Consider the following 8,258-nt stretch of genomic DNA (forward strand, 5'->3'; position numbering starts at 1 on the left):
CATGTTAGTGACGCAAACACTAAAGTGAGAACAGAACTTGTTGATGAAAAACAATCGGAGCTTTTGAAGACCGGCGACAAACACTTTTCCTTTTCGTATTGACGCTGCCGATCGCTGATGTTCTTGTTTCAAACGTTCAACTTGGTATTTTTTCATGCAAAGTACCTCCAAGTATTCAGAGCCATTAATCAGGATGTAATAAAAGGCCAATAACAGCTCAATAAATCACTTTAATGCTCGTTCGTGTTCATTAATTATGGGGAGTGTGTTTGCGTTGAGGTGAATTTGAGCATGTGGGTGAGTGTTAGAGGACGGGGAGTGAGATATAGAGAGTGTGTGGCATGTGTTGAGTGGGCTTTTAAAACTGCAACCATATGTTTGTATGGCAAAGAGAATGTATGTTCATCAAAGGATATTTTGTATGTTAATATACAGTATATATATATGTATAGAGAGAGAGAGAGAGAGAGAGAGAGAGAGAGAGAGAGAGAGAGAGAGAGATTTCCAAACCTGTAACCAGCAATTTCCTTAACTGCATCCATTTTCCTTTATTTTGATATTTTTCATCTTTAAGCACGTCAAGGGTTCCAGAAGGAAAAGTCCTCTTCATTTTCTCATCAACGATATGAGGTGACCATGCAGTTGGACTACTTCCAAAACCCTGGATGGATAAAGAGAGCCCCCTTTGGCTGAATCATCACAACGAAAATGTGTGTTGGAAAATATCTCGTTCTTTGAAAAACACTACAAAGAAAAAATCTGTGTACTGTGTACAAAAATACAAGGAGAGAAGTCAGCTGTGATGTCGAATGAGCAGTTCAGTAAGAGATATCTAATCAATTAGCTTCACGTCCTAAAGTCCGATTAGCGTTTGTTGTTAACGTTAAGTAAAAGCTAAATACTAGATAAGATGGCACATGTGACGACGTTCTTCTCCTCTTATTAAGACCAATCTGTGATATCGTAGCATAAAAAATGACATATATATATAATAACCATAATATAAACCTAAAGAACTGTGAAGTTACTCAGGACCCTGTTTCTATGTTGAGCAACATACCGTTCAGATAAAATGGTAATTTATCCTCAATTCTTTTTATTCAGCTACATTAAATATCAATTTAGAGGGATTTTATGCTCATTTTATTAGCTTCAACTATGAATGTTGTCCATTAGCACACTGTCAAAGCCTCATGGGAGACGTACTTGTTAAATGCTAACAAACAAATGCATTTTTCTCTTCAAGTCATGTGGTCCAGTTGTTTAACAGAAGTAACGCTACTACACGTTTACAGCAGCGCATTTCCAGGTATAGCCCTCATGGAGCTTAGTTATTTTCAAAATCATGTGACGTTTCCAGTAGCTTGCTAATTGTTAGCATGCAAAAGTAGCATGCTATTGATTTTGCTGCATTTTGTCTTTGCGGCCTGTAGCTTCATGGTGTTAAGCTACTTTTTTTGGGTAGCTAAACTTAATGGACATTAGCTTGTAGCTTTGTTAGCTACAGTTTCAAAATAGCTTTCCCAAACACACAGCAGCTAGCATCCAGGCCTGTTGAGCTCCAGAAGCTAGTGGAACAGATGCTAACAAGAACAGGGGGGGTTGGGTTTTCCGCCCTCTATCTCTACCTGACATACTTTCAAAGCCTTGTATGCGGCTCCAAAAAAAAAGGTTGAATATATTAACAATGATAACTGCCTTCACTTCGTAGCGCCTGTGCAGTTCCACGTGAACACTCACGGTTTAATGTCTACGCACACGCTCGAGCAGAAGCACCCACACACCCACACACACGCATGCGTCTAATGGCCGTGGAATGACGGAGGAGGGGCGGTATTTCTATAATGACACAGTCATATCTCTGTAATTACAGGAGAAACTGACAGTGATCTATTAGCCTGCTGCGGTGGGCTGAGAGCAACAGCAGCTACATGCTGGCCGACACTGGGCCTCAAAGCTACAGAGTGCTGCGCTCACGTATCCTGTCATTATGCACTTTACACACACGCACATGCACTGAAACATATATTCTTTACACGCCGCGTTCACAAATTCCCACATATGTTATTCATAGAGGGTGCATATGCACGAAGCAGGGCCTCGAACTCAGTCCTCAGCTGGGAATCTGGTTTCAGACCGTTTAAATCACATCTTCTTGCTGCGTGGTGCACTTATTATTACCGTTTGTGGAATGACAGCATGCTTGTGCTACTGATGCACCTCTCTTTGAAGTGTGTTGATGGTAATATTGTCATATTGTAACATAAATGCATATAACTGCAAATATATTACATCAGGTAAGGATATTTTATTGAGCATCTTGAGCATCCTTGGCAACAAATTTCCTTCGCGATGAATACGTTTCAATCAGTGTTCTTGTATTAAAACACACACTAACACACACACACACCTGTCAGAGCGCACGGATACAACAGAAACGAAAGACCAATGCGTATACAAAGAGAAACACGCACACGCAGCGACACATGTAAGTGTGCACATGGAAGATCACGTCATCACAAAAACATGCCGAAATGTGCGCAGTCAACCCTCAGCCCTACTCCTCTCAGAGCTCTCCTCCATGAATTAAGCCACCCAAACTGAAACATAGCTCGAAAACACACGCGTCAACACCCCGTGATTCCCCACACACACACACACACACACTTATGTAGACTCATACACAGATACACACGCACAAAATACACACGTTTGGAAAAGATATTTCAACAGAACGCGAGGTCATGTCACCGGCGATAAGATCTCACCGCCTGGCACTGCTCCAGACTGCCTTCTCTGGTTCACGCTCTGGGACCTTGAGCAAGCTTTTGTGCTGTGTGCCTCTCTCTCTCTCTCTCACACACACACACACACACACACACACACACACACAAAGAGCCTGGCTCTGGAGTGGCCTTGCCAGTTACACCTCCCAAAGGACCTACTGATGAGGCTCTGGATTGAGGAGTGAAATGGACGACGACGCTGGCCAAAAACGCCTTGTTTGAGGACTCAGATTATGATAATTACTGTCATTACCGAGGAGGCGAGTTGAAAAAGGACCACGTTACCATCGTCCAGCTGTCGTGGTGAATAAAAGTGTGGGTACTGGGACTGAAATTCAGGTTGATGGCATTAAAGAAAACCGCTGGCAGTTTTGCTCGTGAGTAAATATTACTTAAACTGTAATATTCTAATACGTCTTGACCCTTAAATACGGTTTCATATTCTATACCTTCACAGCATTGACCCGACCCAAGAATCCCCCATAACAAGAGTCTATATATATAAATTACTGTTCTATATTTTATCTGTATTTCTATTAAGTATTGAGAGTCCATCTCCTGGTTTGTGTACTCACACCTGGCCAATAAAGCTGATTCTGATCATTTGTACATGTCGTCTTAGACCTCTTGGCTTGCCTGAAAATGTGAAATCAGTTCAGTCAGGGAAAGAACACGACACAAACTCTGAAAGTAAAACTCTCCTCGATGTTACAAACTAGTTCAAGACTCATCGTCACCTATCCTCCCCCATCGCAGAACAAATCAGACATTTTCAAGGCTGTGATTTCCGTCAACTTGGACACAGGCAGCTGAAAGTCTCACCTTTTCTCCGCCCGTCGGTGGGATTTGGGCCCCGTAACTCAGTTTTGGGCCCACATGTGCTTCCTGTAAAGACTTTCCGTCCAACAACAGCGGCATTACAGCGAGTCAGTGTTCATCAGATCAAGCCAAATATATTAAGCAACAGCTTCAGCAAACAAGGTTAACTGGAACAATATTTACCAGACAGCCAAAAGGCAAAATCTAATCATTTATTAAAAAGTGGTCAGAGCTGTACAAGTGTTTTAAATCCACCGTAATTACAGATTGTTTGTTTCGTGATGACAAAAGGTAAACCTTCTCCTACATATTTTAATTGCCTGCAGATTTAAAAACCCCTGAAACTTACAGTATTCATATTTTTTGAAGAATAAGGCCTCCTCGTGTATTTAACACAGTTTAAGATGTAGGTTTTCATTTTAAGATATACATTCCAGGAGTTATACAGTACCTCCAGCCATACTTTCATTAACATTATTTCGTTTTTCTTTTTACACTATACAGTGTGTGTGTATATATATATATATATATATATATATATATATATATATATATATATATATATATATATATATAAATGTATATATATGTGTGTGTGTTTTGGAGTCTAACTTTTCTTTAACACTGGGACGTAAAGTCATCGCTTAAGTTCTTGGCTGAGATTTTGATCCTCTTACAGTATCCAGATCAGGTTTTCCAGTGAAAATAACACCACTCACACATTTCTGCTCTGAATGATGTTTGCCTCTCTTATTCTTTAGGGGCAGCTGTTTGAAAATCTTCTCTCTCTCTCTCTCTCTCTCTCTCTCTCTCTCTCTCTCTCTTGGCACACCGTCCTCCGCCGATTTAGCCTATAAGCTCTTGCTTGGCACTGAGCGGCTATATGGAGGGGGGGGGTAAGGCTTAAGTGCACGTCCCAAAATCTGACACTTCTACAAACGCTGGGACTTTTGTCATGTGATAGAAGAGCTGCTGCTCGTCGAGAGAGAAGCGCTGTCCCACGTCTCCGGTTAGTACAGGGTTGGAGCGGCAGGAGGGCAGTTTGTGGTGTTGGATTACATCTGTAGAAAGCTTACAATTCATCACACAGCACCGTGAGTTCTATGATAGGATGATCTGGTTTGACAGGACGCTGAAAACATGGAGCCCGGCAATGAGAATCACTTTTCATCACAACTGTGAATCGACAGAGATGTGAACTATTTCCAGGAGTTTCTCTTTTCTTAGTAATTCTTTTTTTTTTGATACTTCTCTTTTCTAAGAATTGAATGAGTTCATCTCAGAACTCTTTGATCTACTTCAGTTTCTTTATTCTTCAGTTGAATTACTTTTAGCTTATTTCAGTTCCATTCCAACATGGACACAAACTTTTCTCTTTTGTGTTTTTGCTCGTGTGTCTGGGGGGGGGGGGGGGGGGGGGGTCAGCTGGTCAAAGGGTGATGTCATGTTTTTCCACGCACCAATAAGAGTTAAGCAATGTTTGCCTTAAACTGTGTTGACACTTGTGTGTTTCTTTGCTTATTTTTTCAGCACAGTCAGCCGATTGTGATCTAAACAATCCCACACGGTCCTGAGGAGGCACATCAACCGAGTTTGTGACGTTTAAACTCTAAAGTCCAACATAAAACTAAAGATGTCACGAATGTTCAACGTTACAGAGGAATACAAGCTTTAAGATAATAAGATGACCATCTCCAAAAACACAGAAAAAGGGGCGTTAAAAAGGAAAATCCAGTGGATCGAAGTGGATCAAATGAAAGGAAGAGGGAAGTGAAAGTATCATTACCTAAAAAGGTCACGGAGCATGTGATCAGTGACCCGGAGCGGCAGTCGGGGGGGGGGGGCTGTTACTCATTTGGGGAGTGTGTGTGTGTGTGTGTGTGTGTGTGTGTGTGTGTGTGTGTGAGACTGTGTGTGTCATTACATCAGAGAAGGACTGAGATAAGAGGGGTGAGGAGACACGTGGGAGTTTGTGCACCATGTGTTTGCAATACAAGTGGGTGACTGAGAAGGTGTGTAACAATGAAACTGTGTGTGTGTGTGTGTGTGTGTGTGTGTCAGTGTGTGTGTTTAGAGAGAGAGGTCTGTTTGTGTGTGTGTGTGTGTGTGTGTGTCAGACAGATAAGATACTATCACAGTCCTTCTCAAACAAGCTCCAACCAGCCCGAGACGCCGACGTGAAAATGACAGCATGGCGGCTATCAAGGTGTCAAAGGTGGGCCCAGAGCGGTGAGGCGGACTTCTAACGACCCGAGTGAGGGAGAGCGAGTCACGGCCGCCGTCTGTTGTTTTATTGGACATTCCAGCAGGTCGTTCGCTCGAGTGATTTACTTTCCTTTAATGTTTAACATTTCTACGAGAGAAAACCAGAAGGACGCACTCTGAGAGCTGCTTCTGATCTCTTCTGTTCCATCAGTTCAAATAATGAACTTTTTCTGTATTTCAGATCTTCACACACTGCAAAAACAATACGCCCACAGCAAGGATATTACTTTGTTTGTTTTGTATGTTTAATGACCCTGCCTCTTAAATGACTTTTGCACTAAATCTTATTTTTTTTAAATGTAATGAATATATTCTTTATTATCTGTAGCAATTTGCATTTTCTTGGAATGACAAGACTCTTTGTTGAACACAAGTATAATAACTAAATTATAAAGTAAATATTTACCGTGAGATGATTGGACAAAATGATCATTATGCAAAGATAAAAACACAATTATCCAGCTGCAGCACACTTTTTGAAGAGCATCCATTTCATACATATGGACTGATAAGTTCACTTCACGAGAAAGAAAGGTTCTTTGTGAATTCTTTGCTCATGGGATTCACATGATCCGGACGGTTAAATGAGGAAATTGACTGGAAAACTGGATCACGTTTGTTCCCAGCAAAACGGGATTTTTACGAGGACACTGTAAAGTTTAATTAAAGCACGGTCCTGTTAAATCTAATTTTGAAGCATTGGAGAGATTCGGCAGTACTACGGTTGGAAAAAAAAATAAATAAAAAAGCAATTATTTCACATCTGTAATAAACACACTGTTTGCGAAATATGCAGCCTTTTATATCTGGGAACTGGCTTTTGAGCGCTCATTTGTTTTCTCCTGTTAAACCAAGGCAACGACACAAAACAGAGATAAAAGATTGCGCCGTATAAGCCGCTCGCTTTGCAGCCGCCGCATTAAGATAATCTGCTGATATTTGTTTTCATTTGTGGCTGAAAACATCGCGAGTGAAGATCAGAAGGAAGATATCTCTATTGTGGAGTCACTTTCTAGACTTTTACTCTGTGTGTGAGTGTAAATCAAGTACAATATGCCCTGATTGAGGTGAAACCCTATACATTACCCTGTATATCTGCCTTACACGGCTTCTGCTTGTGTAATTCACTTTATGGCTCAAGCGAGCAAAGGCACCAACGCTGCTCGGGTTACAAATCCAACTCCCGCTGGTACCATCTATGACCGAAATGTATGCACTATACCGCACAACTTGGCTGATATGAGAGTGGTTTCTCCTCCTTGCACGGTCTATATTTTAAAATGCTGCACTGTAATAATCCTGCCAGTCTATATAGAGAAAACCCGTTGACCGCCATTTTGAAAAAAATACCACACTGTAGCGCTCCCATTACCAATAACCTCAGCAAACATTCCCCCTTCTTCACATGACCAACCCCGCTATCGCTGTATTTACATTACCCAAAACGAATGACCCTAATCGAGTGCGGCCCGCAGTTCCTAAATCACTAAAAACAGCGGTGGCGGGTCTGACAACATGTTCAATTTTCCAGCCGTCTCACCTCATTTTTATTCTCCGTGTGATGCCCCGTGTCATGGAGCAGCGGTTTCAAGAAGCCCGAGCGCGAGGAATGGAAAGGAAGGTGGGGGGGGGGGGGGGGGGCAAGAGAGCAGAGGCCTGCAATGGTTTAAAGCACCATGCATCTTTTCTATCTGAAGGACTCTGCTGGTTACCGAGTCGATGGTTCACCGGGCCGTGAAGGAGCCGATTTGTTCTCCTCCCTGAGACGGGCTTTGGGTTCAGCTAGCCACCACGCAGCTGAGGAAGAACAAAAATCCATCTCAACAAGTCGTTTAATCTGCTATCGTTTACGTTTGTCTTTAAAAAAAAAAAAAAAAAATGCCTTAATGTGTGGAAATGCAGATTTGTCCAGTAGATTTCCATTGAACACAACACACGACCTTTTGAACCTTTGCACTCGATTAAAGCAAATTCTAGAAACATGTCGAGTTGCATTAGAAGCAAATAAACCGTGAGACAATATGGATCCCTCCTCCGGCTCTGTGTCTTTAATTAAGTCTCGTCCTGCAGACAAGAGTTTGCATTGGACTCTCGTGTGCATTTTTTTCTTTCTTTGTTTCGGACTTTTTCGAATTAAAACGGGATTCAAGGACTCAACAGTAAATGTCCTGCTGAGGCGCTTCGCAGTGCAGAGAGGTGCCACATGTGGATATCTGGGAAATGGAGACGAGGGTGACGGGGGTGGACAAAGAGCGCTATCCATCAGTGGACACCTTGGTCTGAAAGGAATCTAAGGGCAGCGCAGGGGGGGGGGGGGGGGATCCTAGAAAGTACAAACAAGTCTATTTCAAGGCAAGGCAAGTTTATTTGTACAGCACATTTCAACAA

The sequence above is a fragment of the Cebidichthys violaceus genome, unplaced genomic scaffold (genome assembly GCF_023349555.1).
Source record: "Cebidichthys violaceus isolate CVI_PGR_0920_01 unplaced genomic scaffold, fCebVio1.0.p SCAF_67, whole genome shotgun sequence".
In the NCBI taxonomy this organism is placed as follows: domain Eukaryota; kingdom Metazoa; phylum Chordata; class Actinopteri; order Perciformes; family Stichaeidae; genus Cebidichthys; species Cebidichthys violaceus.